Consider the following 24,455-nt stretch of genomic DNA (forward strand, 5'->3'; position numbering starts at 1 on the left):
CTACTTCAAGACCTTTGCCATGTGGCCCCCTCTGCCTAGCTCCCCAGCCGCCCGCTCACTGTGCACAGACACTGCTTCTCTGGATTAGAGGGGTCTGAGCACTAATGCCACCTCTTCTGGAAGGCCCTTTTCTGCCATTCAGTTCAAATTGGCATCCCCTTTCCTCTTCTCTCAGTTCCTTGTTGAATTCCTTCATGGTGTAAAACTTACCACTTGTTATTGTTTTATTTATTTGTCTGTTAGCTGAGATTTTATTTATCTCCCTCACAAGAATGCCCATTGCAATATTCTAAGCAGTTGTAATGTGTGGTTGGTGCTCAACAAAGACTTTTACATAAATGAATGAGTAGCAAGTTACATAGCAAAGCAAGAGAAAAGATTCAAAATTAGAGATTAGAGATTAGAGTTCAGAGACAGAAGAGACAGCCCCCTGATTCTGAGGCAAGATGGGTGGGATACCTTTTCTGAATGGTAAAAGGCTAATACTTTCCCTAGACTTGTAGGAGTGGGTGTTGGCCGTATCCCTCATGGTCATATCCCTGGTGGTCTCTTGGCAGAAAGCCACAGGGATAGTCATCTGAGAAGCCACTTGATGTTTGGTGGTATCTCAGTAAGATGCCAGAAAACAGTGTCATGTTTTCAGATCCCCTGGATCCCACTTAATCAACATGCAGTTGACTCTGAGGACCCCAGCATGAGGGGCCCTGAGAAGCCATCCCTCAGGGCCCACGGTATCCTTATGGTATCCCTATGCTCTCACATAAACAATAAGAGCTCACATTTACTGAGCAACTATTTATGTGCCAGGCATTAGCATTATCAGTTAATCCCACAGCAACGCTTACTCAGGAAACTGAGGCAGAAAGTAGTTAAGTGACCTCCTAAGGTCACCTGAGCTAGGAATTGATAACATTGGGTTCAGTACAGGCATCCAGCTGCAGAGCCTGTTCTCTGAGACCCTGAAAGATGCTGCCTCCCAAAGCTGTTCATACACATCGCTGGATGATTTTACTCCCAACCACTCTAGTCCAAATGGAGTTTGCTAAATATTTAAAAGCCCTTCTTCAGTTTGACAACTATTTTGGGAAACTCTACTAACCTTTTCTTTTGAGAAAGTGGGAAAGCAGTTAACTTATCTATGACAGTGGTATGGTCTTCACACACAACGATGTTCTTAACAATCTGATTATTCAACGCTTTACCAGGACAGGATATTACCCAGCTTTCTGGGCCACATAGTCAATCTGCTGATTTGCTGAAAGTCTTCAGAAATGTCCTTCCACCACTTGACAAATCCTCCTCCTCATCCTCCTCCTCTTTCTCGACACACTGCCTTTGGATTTCTTCCCCACCTTGGCTGGCGTACAATCTCAAATTAAAATGCCAGCTGGGAGACTGGCACAGTCACATGCCAAAAGCTCACGTGGAAGTGGCAAGTGCTGCTATGACTGAGAGATCACTGGTAGCAGGCAAGGGTGGCACAGCACACATCTTAGTCTTTCTTTTCCTAAGTGATGCAGAGACACAGAAGCACAACTCCTCTGAAAACTCAGAAGTGGTGCTGTGGTTCTCGTTTGATGTTGGCATACAGTTGTTGGAACTGTCCATATAGTGTGTGGCTGAGCGTGTGTCTAAAGAGGGGATAGATCTTTTCAGCTAACTGTACAGAACATGGCAATATCAGCATCTGGGTCTGTTAGGAAGAGTTTAAAGAGACAAGAGCTCCCTGTTGTTTCTTCCCCACATGGGTGACAGCTCTCACAGGAACCAGGTATGCCCAGATCTGCTTTTCATCTCAGAAGTCTTTGTTCTGACAAAACGAACATAAAAGTTTAAAGGATCCCAGTGTGGTATTCCAGACAGTGTCACAGAATACTGTATTTCCCCTTGAAATGTGTGCTTCCTTAGGTCCATTGCAATTCAAAACCGGATTTGTTTTTTCCTCATTAGCCAACAGAAAAATATGAAATCATTGATGGCCAACTTCTAGAAAACCACTGAAACACATTTCTAATTTTTGGTGAAGTATCAAATTGTACCCTATTTTCCTCCTGTTTGCTTTTTGTGACAAAGACATTCCAACAAGTTCTTTTGAAGACATTTCTAAGAGCCTGTGACCAGAAACAGGCAGAGCTGAAACTTACGAGCAAGAATGTTCATATGCTCCTTGAGGTCTGTTATCAGGGTCACCTTGAGGTGGAAATCAGATGCTGGCATGACTAATAATAAAAGATGTCAGATCCTGAATACAGTTACTTCATTGGGTGATTGTTACATTTTCTTTGGAGAACAGTTTTGCATAATCTATGAACTTTGGACATGTCTGTCTTATGCCTCAACCATGTTCATTCCCAAGGAATCAGAATTTCCCAAGGTACATTCTAGGCATTATAGTTCTAGCAAATGCTTCAGATATGCAGGCATGTGCAAAAATGTTCATAGCAGCAGTGTTTGTAATGGTGAAAACATAGAAACAACCATCATGTCTCTCAACAGTAGAACAAATAAACTGAGGTCTAGTCACACAATAGAATTCTACACAGCACTGACAGTGAAAAACTACCACTATGCACACCATCGTGGATGAATGTCATACACACAGTGCTGAAAAAAGGAAGCCAGACACAAAGGTGTACGTATTATTTGGGTTCATTTGTATAACCAAGGTCAAAGTGGTGACCCAGGGCAGATACGTTAGTGCTCACATTGCCATTGATAATTGGGCTACATATTCGTGTTTTGTCTACTTTTCACATGTGAGTTATACTTCACAATAAAAATGCCTTTTTTAAGAGATAACAAAAAGGGAGGAACTAAAGTCCATGCATATGTCCACATTCTCAAACAATTTGGGGGGAAAAATGTAGCTCTGTCTTTATCCTCTTTTACTGAGTGTACAAGGCCAGAAGCCAAAGGCAAGAGCAGGACATCCCAGGAGCCTTTAAGGTTGCTCTAATCACACCTGCTCCCGAGCTCCCGTTCCACTGTGAAAAACACCTAGGCTTGAACTTTGGAGTTCCAAATTCCACATGATCAACTTCCTCAAGGCTTTTCACTTGATGAACAAATTGCATGCCAAGAAAACGTCAAAATTCTATCATGCTTAATTATGCAATTTCTGTCTATAAATGACATACCTCCCTTACCCTATGACACCCACCTATGCACTAATAGGATATGACAGCTGCATCACCAACAAAGCCTCCCCCGCCTGCCATTCTCTTCGGAGGTGAGCACCTCCTGCTTGAGAGGCACTGACAGCCCCTTTGAGAAATGTGAAGGCAGTAAAGTCCCAAACCAGAATCAGTGTGACCACCCAGGCTCCCAAGGACCATTCTGTGCTTCTGGGACACGAATGGATTTAGGGGGTTAGGAGGCAGTGGGGATTCGTTACATTTTTACCTTTTGCACCAAAACAAATTCCTGTTGGAAGTTGTAGCATTCTTTCCATGATGTTATGTCTTTTTTCTTTTTTTCTTTTTTTTTAGATGGAGTTTCATTCTTGTTGCCCAGGCTGAGTATGATGGTGTGATTTTGGCTCACCGCAACCTCTGTCTCTCGGGTTCAAGCGATTCTCCTGCCTCAGCCTCCCTACTAGCTGGGATTACAGGCATGCGCCACCACACCCTGCTAATTTTGTTTTTTTAGTAGAGATGCGGTTTCTCCATGTTGGTCAGGCTGGTCTCAAACTCCCGGCCTCAGGTAGTCTGCCCGCCTTGGCCTCCCAAAGTGGTCTTTTAAAAATAAGGTTGAAAAAAATTGCCAAGATTGTACACATTTCTATTCACTGGCCAAGAAATCAAAAGGCACTCCCTCCATTAGCTTCCTGCAGTGAGGACTCATCTGTAACCTCACACTGTTACCACCTCTAAGGCAAAGGGAAAAATATCTGTTCTCCAGGTTCTCCTTCTCTTTTTACCCTTTTTGAATCAATAAACAAATGATTGAAAGCTAAGTTTTGAATCTTAAGAGAAATAAAAGTTCTTCCAATACTGGCTACAAACACATTCTTTTCTAATATATCGGGGTCGGGGAAAGAAAATACCCAGTGGACTAGAAATAAAAAAGAAATATCCTCTTTCCAACCCCCCTGAACCACGCACCGGATCCTTTGCTCCACTCTCACTTGCTTTGAGTTCAGAGGAAGATGCCAGAAAAAAGGAGCTTAGAGATTAACCAGCATGTGCAGCCTCAGGTAAAGTAATAGGACTGGGATTTTATTTATTTGTTTTTTATTACTATTATCTAAACAACTCTTCTGTATACAAAGGAACAAATTCTAGTAAAGGCTGCAACATTATTCCATTGGTGCTGATTCTACTAAAAGCACTTGGATGATCATTATTTTGGCATTATTTTTGCATACAACAAGGCAATACAATTGAATATAATTATGAAGGGAAGTGTTTGCAGATGATTTTCTAGAGCTGGTTTAAAGGAAGAGGCGTGTTCTTTGTTTTCCCTAATATATTGTTAACAAGAAAGAAAAGGGAAAAAGCAATAAAGGGAAATTTGAGGGCTGAAAATTTATCTAAATCAGTGGTTGCCAGTGTGGCTCTTAACTGGTTTCCTCAGCATCACTTGGGACCTTATAGAAATGCAAATTCTCCACCCCACTCCAGACCTCAGAATTTCTAAATGTCCCCTGGGGCTTATTAGTTCAATTCCATTTTCACTTTCTTTTACTCCTGTAAAAATAGCTACTAACACCATTGGATTTTTTTTCTAGTCATCATTTTGGGGTACTTGTGTGAATGAGTCCTGTCCTCTTAATTCTAAATTACATGGTTTCACGTTAATACAAAATCATCCAGTACTGCCTTAGGCTGCGCAGTGTAAACTAGGTCACTTCAGCAACTCACTGATCTGGTTTTCCCATAGCTGGTAGGAGAAAAAGGAAAATTACCAATGCAATTTCCCTTCAAGAAGCAGCTTGTTTCTCATCTTTAATTAATTGTTCCTTTCTTCCGGAAACTCTATTATGAGTTAAGCCATGAGTCCCTGAGCCCCTGTGAGACAAAAGAAGCTATTTTTTCCATCCCTGGACTTCTGTGATCTCCTGGGGGAACAGGAGCATAGGCTTGGCGGAGGGGAGTGTAAGAGGAGTTGGGTAGACAAGAGGATGGGGGATAGCAGTGAAGTCCAGAGCAGATTGGGGGAGGGGGACCATGGGGAGCACCCTTGGGGGAACAGATCTGGATGTCACAGTAAGAGGAGGCCTGTCTGACTCTGTTCAAGACATATGTTGTCACCATAAAATCATTTTGGGGCCCTTTTTGGTAAATATGAATAGATAAAGAAATATTATGTAACAAGACATGATCTCTCTCTCCCCAGTAGTACTTCTATCTTTATTCCATTTTATCATAGAACATTAGCTCCTGGACAGATGTTTGTGATTTTAATATGAAGGATTACAACATCAAGAAATAGTATTCATAAAAAATTCTAACTTTCCTCAACCATTCCCTCCTGTAGGAGGAAGGGAAAGCTCAGAACATTCAGGAGACCAAAACATGCTTTGAGAACCCTAAAGGTTAGGGTTAGACAGATTATTCCTCAGATTTCTCTAGGAGATTTGTTTCCAGAGGAAGCAGATTGCACATGACCTGGAAGTCAGAGGACTGGGTTTCCATTCCAGCTGTCAGGGAATCACGGAATGACTGGACCAGAGTCCAAGTGACCTCCCAGAGCGCTTGACTCGTCATCCATGAAACCAAGGGTTGGGATTTCCAGACTCAAAGGCCCCTTTCAGTTACAGTTGCCTAGGAATCTATAAGGTGTTACTAGCTGCCAATAAATAAAAACAACCCAAAAGTCCATCAATGGATGAATGGATGAACGAACACTGTTTATCCTACAACAACACTTTAAGCCTCCTTAAAAGTTTAAGCCTCCTTCAAGAGGCTGACGAGACCTAAAGCCAGCAGAAGAGACATGGGGTTTTATCAGTGGGAACTTAAACACAGGGTGGTCCGGGGGCTGCAGGCTGGATGGGAGGACCGTCATTGCTATGGAAAGCATGCAGTTTCTACAGCATCTTCACTTAGCACCCTCCCTAACAACCCCCACCTGGCAACCTTCATTTAACTCAAAACAAAGGGCCTCCATCCTCTGTATGGCCTGAGTTCAACAGGACAGGTGGGGGTTCCCATGTTCCTCACAAATAAAACGTAAATAGATGAGTAGGTGGGCCACGCCCAGATTCCTTAGCTCAGAACTCAGAAAATACATTCAGGTGTTTCTGCCATGCAGGGTCGTTCTCAGGGTGTGCTTAATTTACTGGTGTCAGGTGCATCTGCCATGGACTTGAGGTGGGGGTAGGCAGTGTCCCAGGACCATGCCACAGGCTCCTCTCCCTGGTGAGAGTGCTCTCCCATGCACTGCCTGCCTCCCTGGGAAACAGCACTTAGAAGGACCCAGACTGACTCAGAGATTGCAGAGACTGAAAGCCTGCAAAACAGGAGCAGTTGTGCTAGATTTCTTCACTGTTTCCGAGGTACCTTCAACCCCTTCCAGTATCTATTACCAGCATGGGCTACAAAGTGACTACACCTGCCGGCCATCCTGGCTGGGTGCATGTGGCTCTGTGTGTGTGCATGAACCAGGAGCACCACCACGCGCCACCCTAATTTCTGGCCTGCTGGCCTCAGAAAACTCCTTTCTCCCAGCCTTGGGCTATGCTGACCAGCCTGCATGGGGACTTCATCTTCTTCACCCCTCTCAAGTTGTCCACAGTTCTGGATTCTGGTAAACCTTTCATGTTATTTGGTAATCTCAGAGGTAGATGGTATTTCACTCAGTAATTAGTTATTGAAGAAACTGTTTCACGCCATTCTAGCATTCCACAATTCCATAGCCTCTTTATATGCAGAGATTGTCATATGACTTAGGTACCTTTGGAAAATTCTGTATACTGTTTCCCCTTCACAGTGAACATTAGCTTGTTAAAGGCTCTGAGAATTCCTACAGTCAAGAAACCTATTGAACTTTCTTTGCCCAGCTTCACCCAAATGCATTTGATTACAGACTACTTTTTTTTTTTTTTAAGAGACTGGGTCTCAGTATCTTGCCCAGGCTGGAGTGCAATGGCTATTCACAGGTGCCATCCCACTACTGATCAGCATGAGAGTTTTGACCTGCTCCATTTCTGACCTGGGCCAGTTCATCCCTCCCTAGGCAACCTGGTGGTCCCCCACTCCCTGGAGTTCACCATATTGATGCCAGACTTAGTGCAGACACCCAATCGGCATAGCACACTACAGCCCAGAACTCCTGGGCTCAAGCCATCTAATCCTCCAGCCTCAGCCTCCCAAGTAGCTGGGACTATAGGCACGAGCCACCATGCCCAGCAATTACAGACTACTTTCTCAGGGGAGACCTATAAACTCACAAGACATCTATTCCATGGAATGCATTTTGGAGATGGGATCCTATATCCTGCCCTTCTCTCCCTCCATTGAGTTTGAAGCATGTTCACGTCTGCAGCCTTCAGAAGACCACTGCTCTGATTCTTGGTTCTGCCTGGCTCAGCATCCTAGGTGTGGAGCCACCCTGTCCCTGGAGCCTGGTCACTTCTCATGATTTCCTTCCAATCGCAAAAAAAAGTACAGCAGAGCTCCCATCTTCTGTTCTGAAGCCCAAAGCCCACTCAGACTGCCCACCAGGCCCCCCATTTCCTGAAGGGTTGTTTTGTGCTCTTAATTATAGGACAAAGAACACCGTGGTGTTCTGTGCTTGGGGGAATGGCCGTGGGAAAGGACCCCAGCCCACCTCTTACCCCCAGCTTCCTGAGTGAAGGACAAGTCAGGCTTCCCCTGCAAGTCATTTCCCACTTGTTAGACATTTACAATAACACAAACCCAGCCAGGTTCCAGGGACATTAATGTGAAGACTTACAGGAAATGACTGAAATGCAGACCTGGGCTTGGAGGGAGGTCAGGGTCAGAGCCTGAGAGCTGACCTCAGGAAGGAGGATGGGAGGGAAGGCAGAGCTTCTTGAAGGTTGAAGGGAGAAGTAGGACGTGAGAGCCTTGAATTACAAGGACCACACTCTGAAGAGAATCTGAGAATTCGTTTGGCATCCTCCACTATTCTCATTACACTTATTATTCACTATTCTCATTAGACTTATTAAATTGAGTACAACTTGGAAAGAGCTGGCATTGGCATTATAAATACCGAGAGATTTCACAGGAAAAAACTGAAGAGGCAAATACCAAAGTTACCATTTTTAAATTTTATAAAAGGCACAAAGGAGAAAATTAATGAAAAAGATGAAACTCCTCAAAGAATAATATTTTATACAATGTTTTTCTTAATAATGCCTTTGGGAAACAGAAAAGGAGAACAGATGTGAGATCACTTCTATACAATAATTGCAATACAACATTTATATAGCTTTTATAAATGACAACTCATCATTAAGCTGAGGATGACTTTCAGTTCACCATTCACAGCTACCATCTAAACTCTGCAAACTATCTCCAACTGCACAATACTCATTTCCAAGCGCTGTGAATTTTGGAGCTCTCTGTCTCCAAGGAAATAATTCTGATTCCAGTAGAGATGTGCTATAGGAGCAGGCCAAGCATAGGAGAGAGAGCAAATGCAACTAGTTGTCAAAAACAATTAGACTATAAAAGAAAAAAAAGATATCAAAACCATTTTCACTCACTATCAGGTCAAAATGTTTTGAAAGAGGGAGTAGAGGGAATGAGAGGAGAAACCACAATCTTAGCGATGTTAAACAATGATCTGCTGGGTAGAAAAGATGTTCTTTCTCAGCACTGAACAAGCTGCCCCTAAACTCCCGCTTTGAGACTTTGACAGAAGATGATTTGAGAGGCAGTAGCACCAAGCCTCTTGCACTCATTGCCACAAAAGCCTAAGGTTACATTCTATTTCTCCTAAATTGGTCACCTCATGAGAATGGTTCCAGGTAAAATTCAAGTGTCCTCTTGCTATCTTTGGCTCTTGTTATGAGAGAATCTGTCTCTGGCAGTTTCTAAAATTCAGCACTTGCATTGTGACATCAACAGATAACAGAAGGTCGGGCTGGGCGCATGCGCAGTATGCCCCATGAGAGTGTGCGCCTGGTCTGTGGCCCACAGAGATAAGTGCTCTTGAAGCCAGCCCTGAGGCTGATGGTCTTTCTTGGTGAGGTTTTCTCTTCTCCAGAGGACACGTGAAGACAAAGATCCAAAGTGTTAGCAATGAAAGGCTCAGCCCCTTCCCTGTTTTTCTGTGGGCATCTTGTTTTAAAATGTACCCAGGAGGCCGGGCGCGGTGGCTCAAGCCTGTAATCCCAGCACTTTGGGAGGCCGAGGCGGGTGGATCACGAGGTCGAGAGATCGAGACCAACCTGGTCAACATGGTGAAACCCCGTCTCTACTAAAAATACAAAAAATTAGCTGGGCATGGTGGCGCGTGCCTGTAATCCCAGCTACACAGGAGGCTGAGGCAGGAGAATTGCCTGAACCCAGGAGGTGGAGGTTGCAGTGAGCCGAGATCGTGCCATTGCACTCCAGCCTGGGTAACAAGAGTGAAACTCCGTCTCAAAAAAAAAAAAAAATGCACCCAGGATCTGTTTTAATCAGATATGGTAAAACACAGAGACATGGAAATGACTGTTATGGAGGCAGAAGTTTCTGCTCACAGAGCCCTAGAAACAGGAGGGCTGTCCACCATGCAGAGAGCCACACAGGGAAGCACCAGCGTGAAGCAGGAGGCAGAAGGAGCGAGGGAAAGCTCAAGCAAAAAGCAAAAGGTTTTCGCAGGAGGGAATGAGTGAGGCAAGATTAGTATCCTGAGAGTGGCTAGTATGAATACTTACAGCAGGCTCCAGGTAGCACCATCCCCTCATCTCGCCTATGCAGGAAGCCTTCCCATAGCACCACCTTATCATTGCTTAAGCACCATGGTTAGGAACTGGTGTTAAAAAGACACCTGCATGTCAAAATCACCCAGAGAATGCATTAAAAATACAGTTCCTTGGTCTCATCCAGAACCACAGAATCAGGATTTTCCAAGGTAGAACTAAGATCTTGTGTGATGGTTACTTTTATGTGTCCACTGGGCCGCAGGGTTCCCAGATATTTGGTTAAATGTTATTCTGGGTGTCTCTATGAGAGTGTTTCTGGATGCAATTAACATTGGAATCAGTAAACCGGGTAAAGCAGGCTGACCTCCCCAGTGCAGGTGGGCCCCATCCAATCTGTCAGTACACTCTGTAACCTTATCAAGTGCTTTGGATCTGCAGACTTAAATCCAGGTGTGCATTCTCCAGTTCCCTGTCCGTTCCCACCCATAAAAACTCTGCTTCAGCCCACACATAGTTCTATAGTTCTTTCTCTTAAATGCTTGGTGCACTAGTGGTCAGAACTACATATTTATATATGTATGTTTGCAATCTGCTGATTACTACAGCTTTATATGAAGTCATAAAATCAGGTATTATAAATCCTATGACTGTGTTCTTTTTAATCAAAAGTTTAATCAAAATTGTTTTGGCTATTCTGGGTACAGATCTATTCTAGATCCTTTGCATTTCCCTACAAATTTTAGAATTATATTGTCAATTTCTGCAGAACTCCCTCAGAGATTTTGATTGGAAATGTGTTGCGCATATAGATCAATTTGTGGATAAGTGGCATTGTAAGAACATTGAGTCTTTCCATTGATAAGCATGGTATAGGTCTCTATTTAGGTCTTCATTAATCTCTGTAAGCAATGTTTTACATTTTTAATTGTGCAAGTCTTGTACCTATTGCTAAATTTACCCCTATGTATTCAATATTTTCATGACATTATAAATGACATTGTTAAATTTCTGATTACTCATTGATTATATGTAAAAAGATGACTTTTGTATGCTGGCCTTATCATCCTTGCCAAACTCATCTATTAGCTCTAATAGTTTTTTGTAAATTTCTTAGGATTTCTTTAGGTAGACAGCCATGTCATCCACAAACACAGTTTTATTTCTTCCTTTCTGATCTGTGTGCCTTTTACATCTTTTCTAATCTTGTTAGATGGGCTAGGAATGATGGTATAATATTAGACAGAAACAGTGAGCATAGACATCCTTACTTCGTTCCCCAGCCTGAGGGCATCACGGTCAGCCTTTCCCCATTTAGTGTAATGTTAACTATGGGTATTTTTGTCAGTGTCCTTTACCTAGATGAGAATATTTCCTTCCAGTCCTTGTTTTTTGTTGTTTTTATGAATCAGTGTTGAATATTATCTAACGCTTTTTATGCATCTCTTGAGATGTTTATACTGCTTTTATGTTTTTAGTCTGTTTAATGTGATGGATTACACTGATTCTTGTATGTTAAACAAATCTTGCATTTCTGGGATAAACCCCACTTGCTCGTGGTAGTCTGTTTTGTACACTGCTGGATTCAACTTGGTAATATTTTTAAAGGATTTTTGCATCTTTCTTCAAAAAAAGAAATCATTCTTGAATACTTCTTCTCTGACTAATATCCACATTATCTTATTTTGATTATCACAAAAATCTTTTGAAGATAATATGTCAGTGCATCCTAGGCCTCTGAAATCCCTGTCAGTCTGCACATATGCTGACTGGCTGATTTATTTATTTATTTTTGGCTATTACTGGTTTTATTGATTGTCACCCAAGCTGGAGTGCGGTGTTGTGATCTTGGCTCAGTGCAACCTCCACCTCCTGGGTTCAAGCAATTCTCATGCCTCAACCTCCCATGTAGCTGGAACTAGAGGTGTGCACCACCATGCCCAGCTACTTTTCTTATTTTTAGTAGATATGGGGTTTCACCAGGTTGGCCAGGCTGATGTTGAACTCCTGAGCTCAAGTGATCCACCTGCCTCAGCCTCCCGAAGTGTTGGGATTACAGGTGTGAGGCACTGAGAATGGCCACGTGTTGTTTTAATAAATCTCTTACCACTTTGGAGCTGAAGAAATGAACCCTCACCCAAATTAACCGGCTTGCCCACAGTTCCAGCATCAGTTCATGACAGAGCTCAGAGTCTTGTAGCCCCTGCACTGCCAGTGGGTGAAGGTTGCCAAGAGGCATGGCAAAGGCATGACGGATTCTGCAGTGATGAGGGTGGGCTCCAGCTTGTGTGTTCCTGGCCAGGGGGAAATGCTATTAACATCCTGCCCACCCTCTGCTCCCTGTCACTTTCTGATAGACAATGGTAGAAGGATTTCTGCTGTAAAAGATTCTTATTATTTTACCTTGAATAGTCTTCTGGGAAGTGTTCAAAGAGCAATTGATGCTTCAGGACTTGTTCTCTCCCTGAAGGAGAAAACAAAGAACCCAATGCCTCCCATTCTTTTAGGGAAGAAGTAGTACTTTCAGTTACATTGTGGCCCCAAGAGATACCAATATGGGTGGTCAATAAATGCTGCTGACCAAATGACTCTTTTTCCAGAAAAATATAAGTGCTTATACCCAGAAAGCATGATTAGTTGCTTTCAAGAAACGAGCCTGGTAACTACAAAATGCAGTGTGCTTATTGTGGGTTCTGAATTTATTGTAACGTGCCTTTCCTCTCCGTCCCCTCTGCCTCCTCCCCATTCTCTCTTCACACTGGCCTGGAAACCTGCTCTTCCCATACAATGAGATAGTGGGAAAGGAACATAATTTGTGTTAATATCCATGCCAGCATGAAAGGAAAGGGTGTCCTGGTTGAGTGAGGCCTGAGTCATGCAGGTGGGCTCTATCCCCGCAGTGGGCCTACAAGTGTGGAAGGTAAAGATGTTACCGTGCTAGGGTGCCATTTCCAAAGGAACCCTGTGATGTAGCCTCAGCAGGAATGGCTCCACTCACGATGGCAACAAAACACAGAACACACTTAGCAATAAGCCTCATGTTGCATGCATGAAATCTTATAAAGAAATCTAAAAAGCATTAGCAAGAGACATAAATGAAGACGCACACTCTATAAGCCCTGAATATGGAAAAGGGACCAAGAGAACTGTTAAATAATTAATAAAATGACCATTGTTCTTCTCATCACTTTATAGATTGAAAACAATTCCATTCAAAGTAAAGAATGATTACCGTCTGCCAAAAATGTTAGTTTTGACTTTCTACAAAAATAGACTGACGAGGCTTTGGCTTCAGCTGTCTGACCCTTAACAAATTACTTGACCTCTCTAAGCACCCGTTCCTCGTCTGTAGAGTGAGGATAGAAGTAATCCCTTTCTCATAGAATTGTGGCAAAGATTAAACGGCAGAGTGCAAATGAAGAGCCTGGCACTGTGGGTAACACGAGGTCAGCACTCATTACATATTAGCTGTTATGATTATTGATTAATTTTAAATATAAAATATTTCTTTAAAGAACATCAGAGAAAACTAGTTCTACCAGATATTTAAGTATCATTTAAAACAATGAATAAAAGCAACAATATATTGACAAAAAAAAAAAAAAAAAAAAAAAAAAAAGATGGGCATGTGAATAAATAGAGAACAGAAAGGACAGGAGCCTCTTACTGTGAGAACTTAATTATGTGGCAAAGAAACCATCACAAAATAATGAAGAAAAGAATTACTTAAATGTTCTTGGGAATGATAATTATGCTATTTTGAAAGAAATAATTTAACCCTTTATATCATACACTGAAAATAAATTCCATATGTGTATTAAGGAGTTAAACATTTTTTATAAAACACAGAGAAAGACCAGCAGAAAACAAAACTAAGTGATTATCAAATCTCCTCTGGGTTAGTTAACTTAAAGCTATTAAGTGATCAAAGAAAGTACAAAAGTAAAGATCAACAGAACCAACTACATAAAAGGGTAAATGTTTGATGGGCCAACTAAGAAAACATGTAAAATGTAAAGAAGTAATATTTACATTGTATGAAGAAATTATGATTTATGAAGAAAATATTGACTGACCTATAAATGAGAAATGATACAATCCATACAGAAAGGATATAATTAGCAAAATACATATGAAAAAATATTATGCATCCCCACTCCATTACACAACCAAAAATTCATACAAGAGGGAGGAACTAAATTGTATGTGTTACTGTGGAATATTACACAGACATGAAAAAGAACAAAATCATGTCCTTTGCAATGACAGGGTTGTAGCTGGAGGCCATTATCCTAAGTGAACTAATGCAGAAACAGAAAACAAAATGCTACATGTTCTCACTTATAAGTGGGAGGTAAACATGGGGTACTTATAGACATAAAGATGGCAACACTGGGGATATTAGAGGGGGGAAGGGGCAAGGTTTGAAAAACTAACTATTGGGTACTATGCTTAGTACCTGGGTGACAGGATCATTCATACCCCAAACCTCAGCATCATGTAATATACCCAAGTAACAAACCTGCACATGTATCCCCTGAATCTAAAATAAAAGTTGGAAGAAAAATAAAAATAAAAGGAAAAAAGTTCAGAAAAAAAAAAAACCAGATACACTATGTTAAAAAATTAAATAAATGATAGATTAGCCAAATGTAGAAAATCTTATAAAACCCAATGTTGATGAGACTGGTAAAACTTGTTTATTATATATTGCTAGGTGTTATTGCAATTTGATGCAGAATTTTGACTATTTGTCAGTACGTATTAAAAGCCATTAAAATCTTCAAGCCTTTGAACTCTGAAATATAATCTAAGTACTTTTTCTTTTTCTTTTTTTTTCTTTTTTGAGACACAGTCTCGCTCTGTCACCCAGGCTAGAGGGAAGTGGCACAATCTTGGCTCACTGCAACCTCTGCCTCCCAGGTTCAAGATATTCTCCTGCCTCAGCCTCCTGAGTAGCTGGGATTACAGGCGCATACCACCATGCCCAACTAATTTTTGTATTTTCAGTAGAGACGGGGTTTCACCATATTGGTCAGGCTGGTCTCGAACTCCTGACCTCGTGAGCCACCTGCCTCAGCCTCCCAAAGCTCTGGGGTGACAGTCATGAGCCACCACACCCTGCCACTGAATAAAATATTCCAAAAGAAAAGAATGTTTCTCAAAGCACTATCTATAATTGTGAAGCAACTGGATAAATCTAAATATACAAGGAAATAATTAACTAACTTACATATGTAATTAATATTGCAATTTACAAAGACAATTATGAATATGCTTGCATAACATTAAATTTTTATAATTCATTTGGTACAAAAGCAGAATACAATACAAAATAATAAGAATGATACATTGTGTCAGAATAATTGGGTAAATTTTTTTCCATTTTATATTATTGGCTATTAATGTTATCTTGCCAAAACAACTGAAAAATTAAAAGCTTCATAGCTAATAAATTTAAGTACCTTTTAACATTGGGAATTATAGGAATCTCAAAAATATGAAAATATCAGTGCCCATTTGAATTATTTTTTATCCTTTAGTTAAAATAAAAAATAGAAGAGATTTCCCTCTAGAATTATATCTATTTTATCATATTTTTAAAATTGTAAATCTTGTCAAGAATGAACACTGAAGTGAATTGCAGTCTTCTCCCCTCAGGCCAACTATAATATCCTCTTTTCCCCAGATCAGGGGAACCTTTACTCAAATGAGTACTGAACTTCTCCCATTCCTCAGATACTTATCAGCCCTAATGCCAGAAGAGCCTTGTATTTAGTAGCTATAAAACTTGTAATTTTTCCTTTGTATTGACAAGATAACATAATTACTCTGGCCCTTGATGCCCTAGAAGAATCCACTGTTCAGTTCTGGGTTCCCACAATCCTTGCAACAAGTCCATTCCTCTCTGGAATCCACTTCAACACAAGGATACTCCTGAGGCTCAAGAATATTGAGAATGTGGGCTGGGTTCGAAATCTACTGGCAAGTTTGTGATTTTCATCTTGGTCAGGAGCTGAAAGATCCAATGTTCGAAGTCATGATATTTCTAATTTACACATGAGCTGGGACAGAATTTTTGCAAAGTCAAAAACAATAATGATAGTAAAAAGCATTCAGAGTTTCTGACAAATCTCATGAAAGTTCATATCAACAAGTGTTCTTTCTGTACAACAAATCTCAGAAACATGACAGTGATAAATATACCATTTGTAGCAACAGGCTTGTTTTTATCTATGGCCACTGTGATTGAACTGTCATTATGTTTCCTTTCTTCTTGCTCCAGTTGCTAGGAAGCTCAGTCAATTTTGCAGCCCACTTCTACTCTTGTACAGGACTTAATGTTAGGTACCTCTCAGTCCCATTTTGTTCTCCTATAACAGAATAACACAGACTGGGAAATTTATAAATAACAGGAATGTATTTCTCACAGTTACGGAGGCTGGGGAGTCCAGGATCAAGGAGGTGGCATCTGGTGTGGGCCTTCTTGCTGCATCCTCACATGGCAGAAGGGCAAGAGAGGATGAATGTTGTGTCCTCAGAGGAATGGAAGGAAAGAACCCAGTCCCACAAGCCCTTTTTATAACAGCATTAATCCATACATGAAGGCAGAGCCCTTGTGAACAAACACCTTCTGAAAGGCCGCACCTCCAACACTGCTGTGCTGGAAGTCAAGTTGCCAACACATAAATTTTGGGAGACCTGTTCAGACCATAGCAGTAGTTATCTTAGTGTTTTCACCTCACTCCTAGCTTTGTCTCTTCCACTCATTATTTTCCCTTTATTTCCTTTTCCTCAACTGTTTATCTTCTATTCTCTTATGGATAATTTTATAAGCTGATTCCTGGACATTTGTGTCCTCCCAAGCCTAAACCAGGAGGAAGCTGAAGCTATGAATAGACCAATAACAAGGTCTGAAGTAGAGGCAGCAATTAAGAGCCTACCACACAAAAAAAGGTTCCGGTCCAGATGGGTTCACAGCTGAATTCTACAAGACACACAAAGAGGAGCTGGTATCATTCCTTCTGAAACTATTCCAAATAATCCAAAAAGAGGGAATCCTTCCCAAATCATTTTATGAGACCAACATCATCCGGTTACCAAAACCCGGCAGAGACCCAACAAGAAAAGAAAACTTCAGGCCAATATCCATGATGAACGTAGAGCAAAAATCTTCAATAAAATACTGGCAAACCGATTGCAACAGCACATCAAAAAGCTTATCCACCATGATCAAATAGAATTCATCCCAGGGATGCAAGGCTGGTTCAACATATGCAAGTCTATTAACATAATCACCACATAAACAGAACCAAAAACAAAAACCACATGATTATCTCAATTGACGCAGAGAAGGCATTTGACAAAATTCAACAGCCCTTTATGCTAAAAACCCTCAATAAACTCGGTATCAATGGAACATATCTCAAAGTAATAAAAGCTATTTACAACAAACCAACAGCCAATATCATACTGAATGGGCAAAAACTGGAAGCATTCCCTTTGAAATCCGGCACTAGACAAGGATTCCCTCTTTCACCACTCCTATTCAATATAGTACTGGAAGTTCTAGCCAGAGCAAGCAGTCAAGAAAAAGAAATAAAGGGTATTCAAATAGGAAAGGTGGAAGCCAAATTGTCTCTATTTGCAGACGACATGATAGTATACCTAGAAGACCCCATCACCTCAGCCCAAAAATTCCTGAAACCGATAAGCAACTTCAGCAAAGTCTCAGGATATAAAATCAATGTGCAAAAATCACAAGCATTCCTATACACCAATAACAGACTTAAAGAGAGCCAAATCAAGAATGAACTGCCATTCACAATTGCTACAAAAAGAATAAAATACCTAGGAATACAACTCACAAGGAATGTAAGGGACCTCTTCAAGGAAAACTACAAACCACTGCTCAACGAAATAAGAGAGGACACAAACAGATGGAGAAACATTCCATGTTCATGGTTAGGAAGAATTAATATCATGAAGATGGCCATACTGCCCAAAGTAATTTACAGAATCAACGCTATCCCCATCAAGCTACCATTGACTTTCTTCACAGAACTGGAAAAAACCACCATGAACTTCATATGGAACCAAAAGAGAGCCTGCATAGCCAAGTCAATTCTAAGCAAAAAGAACACAGTGGGGGGGCATCACACTACTGGACTTCAAAATATACTACAAGGCTACAGTAATCAAAACAGCTTGGTACTGGTACCAAAACAGAGATATAGACCAATGGAACAGAACAGAGGCATCAGAGGCAACACAACATATCTACAACCATATGATCTTGGATAAACCTGACAAAAACAAGCAATGGGGGAAGGATTCCCTGTTTAATAAATGGTGTTGGGAAAACTGGCTAGCCATGTGCAGAAAGCAGGAACTGGACCCCTTCCTGACACCTTACACTAAAATTAACTCCAGATGGATTAAAGACTTAAACATAAGACCTGGCACCATAAAAACCCTAGAAGAAAATCTAGGCAAAACCATTCAGGACATAGGAGTAGGCAAGGACTTCATGACCAAAACACCAAAAGCATTGGTAACAAAAGCCAAAATAGACAAATGGGACCTAATCAAACTCCACAGCTTCTGCATGGCAAAAGAAACAGTCACTAGAGTGAATCGGCAACCAACAGAATGGGAAAAAATTTTTTCAGTTTACCCATCTGACAAAGGGCTGATATCCAGAATTTACAAAGAACTCAAACAGATTTACAGAAAAGAAACAAAGAAGCCCATTCAAAAATGGGCAAAGCATATGAACAGACACTTTACAAAAGAAGACATACATGAGGCCAACAAACATATGAAAAAATGCTCATCATCACTGGTCATTAGAGAGATGCAAATCAAAACCACATTGAGATACCATCCATGCCAGTTAGAATGGCGATCATTAAAAAATCTGGAGACAACAGATGCTGGAGAGGATGTGGAGAAATAGGAACACTTTTACACTGTTGGTGGGAGTGTAAATTAGTTCAACCATTGTGGAAGACAGTGTGGCAATTCCTCAAGGCCTTAGAAATAGAAATTCCATTTGACCCAGCAATCCCATTACTGGGTATATATCCAAAGGACTATAAATTGTTCTACTATAAGGACACCTGCACACGAATGTTCATTGCAGCACTGTTTACAATAGCAAAGACCTGGAGCCAACCCAAATGTTCATCGATGATAGACTGGATTGGGAAAATGTGGCACATATACACCATGGAATATTATGCAGCAATCAGAAATGATGAGTTTGTGTTGTTTGTAGGGACATGGGTGATCTGGAGAACATCATTCTCAGCAAACTGACACAAGAACAGAAAATGAAATACCACATATTCTCACTCACAGGCGGGTGATGAAAAATGAGAACACATGGACACAGGGAAGGGAGTACTAAACACTGGGAGCTATTGGGGGAAATAGGGGAGGGACAGTGGTCGGGGGAGCTGGGGAGGGATAGCCTGGAGAAAAATGCCAAATGTGGGTGAAGGGGAGGAAGGCAGCAAAACACACTGCCATGTGTGTACCTATGCAACTGTCTTGCATGTTCTGCACATGTACCCCAAAACCTAAAATGCAATAAATAAAAAGATAATTTTATAAGCTGATTCCAACCCATTTTTGAAAGAAGGCACACCGATTAATCAGATGTTGGATTATGCTTGTTGCCAGAGTGCCTCTGATTCCATTTCTTTTGACATTTGACTGCCTGAAGAGGTGTCCCTGGAGACAGGTGCCTGGGCCACCTTGGCTGTGCTTGGCATGCTCCCTGATAAGCCCTGCTCTAAGAAACCTAACTGCAGGATCAGAGCCATTGCTGATTTGAGCCCTAATAATTTCACCCCCACAAAATTAACTAATTCGATCTCTTTTAAAAAGTGGGATATTAACATTTTTTAAATGCCAACTTTATATACTGGTTTTGGATATAGACCTGTAAGTTTTAACAAAGATATGCACCTGTGTATCAATCACCCCCAATCAAGATATAGTGATTTTCAGCATCACTTCCAAAGTTCCCTTAAGTTCCTTTTCATTAATCCCTTGCCCCCACACCCTACCCCATCACCACTTATCTGCTCTCTATCACCATGAATTAGCTTTGTAGAGTTTCATACAAATAAAAGCATAAATATTGACCACATTAGAAGTTAGATTATTGGTATTCTTGGGTAGTAGTCAACTGTATTGGTTCTCTATATTTTGTTTAAACATTCACCTGCAGATCCAAGATGGCCGAATAGGAACAGCTCTGGAGTGCGGTTCCCAGTGAGAAGAATGCAGAGAGTGAGTGATCATCGCATTTCCAAACGAGTTTTAACTGCCCACAGACCAGGAGATTCCCAGGCTAAAAGCACCAGGAGTTTCTAGCATGGCTGTTTCAGCCGATGCTGCAGGTCTCCGCATAAAAACTCACACAAATCCAGGCAGCCATTTCAACAGGTGCCTGGAATGCCTGTGATACAGGGCCACCCATTCAACTGACAAAAAAGGGGGCTCAAACAGGGAGCCAGGTGATCTGGCTCAGCAGGTCCTATCCCCCACAAAGACCAGCAATCTGAAACACTCTGAATTGAGAGTTTCGTAGCAAGTGCAACTGAACCCAGAATAGTCCAGCTCAGTGTGGGGAAGGGTGTCAGCTGTTATGGAGGCAGTCCACCACTACCGAGGCAGTCCACCATTACTGAGGCAATCCGCCTTTACTGAGGCAGTCTGCCATTATTGAGGCAGTCTACCATTACTGAGGCAGACCACCATTACTGAGGCAGTTATAACAGGAAGTTCACACAGCAGCTGGGCAGAGCCCACAGCAGCTCAGTAACACCCCTGCTGGAAGACTGTGGCTAGACTACCACCTTGCTTGGAAGGCATCACTGAAAAAAGGCAGCGGCATGTCAAGAACTTATAAATAAAGCCCCACCTTCCGAAGACAGAGTGCCTGGGGAAAAGGACATTTATGAGTTCTATTGCAGCAGAATTAAACATACCTGCCCAGGAGCTCTGAACAGAACAACAGAGCTCTCAGCTCAGTACTTGAGCTCCTATAAGGGAGAGACTGTCTCCTCGAGCAGCTCTCTGACCCCCATATAACCAAAGAGACACCTCATAAAGGAGAGCTCTGGCTGACCTCAGGCAGGTACCCTTCTGGGATGAAGATAACAGAAGAAGAAACTGGCAGCAACGCTTACTGTTCTACAGCCCCTATGGGTGATCTCCAGGCAAGCAGGGTCTGGACTGGAACTCCAGCAGGCCTAAAGCAGAGGGGCCTGCCTGACTGTTAGAAGGAAAACTAAAAAACAGAAAGAAATATTTTCAACATCAACAAAAACGATGTCCATTCAGAGACCCCATCTGAAAGTCATCAACTACAAATACCACAGGTAGATAAATCCACAATGATGAGAAGAAACCAGAGTAAAAAGGGTGAAAACACCAAAAACCAGAACATCTCTCCTTGTCCAAGGGATTACAAGTCCACACCAGGAGGAAAACAAAGCTGGATGGAGAATGACTGATGAATTGACAGAAACAGGCTTCAGAAAGTGGGTAATAACAAACTTCTCCGAGCTAAAAAGATCATGTTCTAACCCAATGCAAAGAAACTAAGAACCTTGAAAAAAGGTTAGACAAGATGCTAACAAGAAAAAAAAGATTAGAGAAGAATATAAATGATCTGATGGAGCTGAAATACACAACAAGAAAACTTCACAGAGCATACACAAATCTCAGTAGCCGAATCGACCAAGCAGAAAAAAGGATATCAGAGATTGAAGATCAGCTCAATGAAATAAAATGAGAAGGCAAGATTAGAGAAAAAAGAGTGAAAAGAAATGAACAAAGCCTCCAAGAAATATGGGATTATGTGAAAAGACCTAATCTACATTTGATAGGTGTAACTGATGTGATAGAGAGAATAAATCCAAGCTGGAAAACACTCTTCAGGGTATTATCCAGGAGAACTTACCCAACCTAGCAAGGCAGGCCAGCATTCAAGTGCAGGAAATACAGAAAACACCACAAAGATATCCCTCAAGAAGATCAACCCCAAGTCACATAACTGTCAGATTCACCAGGGTTGAAATGAATGAAAAACTGTTAAGGCAGCCAGAGAGAAAGGTTGGGTTACCCACAAAGGGAAGTGCACCTTCTCACAGTGGATCTCTTGGCAGAAACCCTACAAGCCAGAAGACAGTATTCAACATCCTTAAAGAAAAGAACTTTCAACATAGAATTTCATATCCAGCCAAACAGCTTCATAAGCAAAGGAGAAATAAAATCCTTTATGAACAAGCAATTGCTCGGAGATTTCATCACCACCAGGCCTACCTTACAAGAGCTCCTGAAAGAAGCACTAAACAAGGAAAGGAACAACCAGTACCAGCCACTCCAAAAATGTACAAAATGGTAAAGAGCAATGACACAATGAAGAAACTGCATCAACTAACAGGCAAAACAACCAGCTAGCATCAAAATTGCAGAATCAAATTCACACATAACAATATTAACCTTAAGTGTAAATAGGCCAAAAAGCCCCAGTCAAAAGACACAGACTGGCAAATTGGATAAAAAGTCAAAAACCATTAGTGTGCTGTATTCAGGAAACCCATCTCACGTACAAGGACACACATAGGCTCAAAATAAAGGAATGGAGGAAGATTTACCAAGCAAATGGAAAGCAAAAAAACAGCAGGAGTTGCAATCCTAGTCTCTGATAAAATAGGCTTTAAACCAGCGAAGATCAAAAGAGACAAAGAAACACATTACATAATAGTAAAAGGATCAATGCAAGAAGAAGAGCTAAATATCTCAAATATATATGCACCCAATACAGGAGCACCCAGAACATAAAGCAAGTTCTTAATGACCTACAGAGACCTAGACTCCCACACAATAATAGTGGGAGACTTTAACACTCCACTGTCAATATTAGACAGATCAATGAGACAGAATATTAACAAGGATATCCAGGACTTGACTCAGATCTGAACCAATCAAACCCAATAGACATCTACAGAACTCTCCACTGCAAAACCACAGAATATACATTCTTCTCAGCACCACATCACACCTACCCTAAAATGCACCACATAATTGGAAGTAAATCACTTCTCAACAAATGCGAAAGAATGGAAATCATCACAAACAGTCTCTCAGACTACAGTGCAATCAAATTAGAACTCAGAATTCAGAAACTAACTCAGAACCACACAACTTCTTGGAAACTGAACAACTGGCTCTTGAATGTTGACTGGATAAACAATGAAATGAAGGCAGAAATAAGATGTTCTTCAAAACCAATGAGAACAAAGATACAACATAACAGAATCTCTGGGACACATTTAAAGCAGTGTCTAGAGGAAAATATATAGCAATAAATGCCCACATGAGAAGCAAGAAAAGATCTAAAATCGATGCACTATCATCAAAATGGAAAGAGCTAGGGGAGCAAGATCAAAAAAACTCAAAAGTTAGCAGAAGACAAGAAATAACTAAGATCAGAGCAGAACTGAAGGAGATAGAGACATAAAAACCCCTTCAAAAAATCAATAAATCCAGGAGCTGGTTTTTGAAAAGATCAACAAAATAGACTCCTAGCCAGATTAATAAAAAAGAAAAGAGAGAAGACTCAAATAGATGCAATAAAAAAACAAAAGGGATATCACCACTGATTCCACAGAAATACAAACTACCATCAGAGATTACTACAAACAACTCTATGCACATAAATCAGTAAACCTGGAAGAAATGGATAAATTCCTGGACACTTGCATCCTCCCGAGCGTAAACCAGGAAGAAGTTGAAACCCTGAATAGACCAATAACAAGGGCTGAAGTTAAGGCAGCAATTAATAGCCTACCAACTAAAAAAAGCCGAGGTCCAGGTGGGTTCACAGACGAATTCTACCAGACATACAAAGAGGAACTGGTACCACTCCTTCTGACACTATTCCAAACAATCCAAAAAGAGGGAATCCATACCAAATGATTTTATAAGACCAATATCATCCTGATACCAAAACCTGGCAGAGGCTCAACAAGAAAAGAAAACTTCAGGCCAATATCCATGAATATATATGCAAAAATCTTATATAAAATACTGGCAAACCAATTGCAACAGCACATCAAAAAGCTTATCCATCATGATCAAGTAGGCTTTATCCTGGGGATGCAAGGCTGGTTCAACATATGCAAGTCTATAAACATAATCCACCACATAAGCAGAACCAAAGACAAAAACCACATGATCATCTCAATAGATGCAGAGAAGGCCTTCACCAAAATTCAACAGCGCTTTATACTAAACACTCTCAATAAACTAGGTATCAATGGAATGTATCTCAAAATAATAAAAGCTTTTATGACAGACTCACGGCCAATATCATACTGAATGGGCAAAAACTGGAAGCATTCCCTTTGAAACCTGGCACTAGACAAGGATGCCCTCTCTCACCACTCCTATTCGATATAGTTTTCGAAGTTTTAGCCAATCAGAGCAATCAGGCAAGAAAAAGAAATAAAGGATATTCAATTAGGAAAGGAAGAAGTCAAATTGTCTCTATTTCCAGACAATATAATTGTATACTTACAATACCCCATCGTCTCAGCCCAAAAGCTCCTTA

Source organism: Callithrix jacchus, chromosome 4 (genome assembly GCF_049354715.1).
Source record: "Callithrix jacchus isolate 240 chromosome 4, calJac240_pri, whole genome shotgun sequence".
Taxonomy (NCBI): Eukaryota; Metazoa; Chordata; class Mammalia; order Primates; family Cebidae; genus Callithrix; species Callithrix jacchus.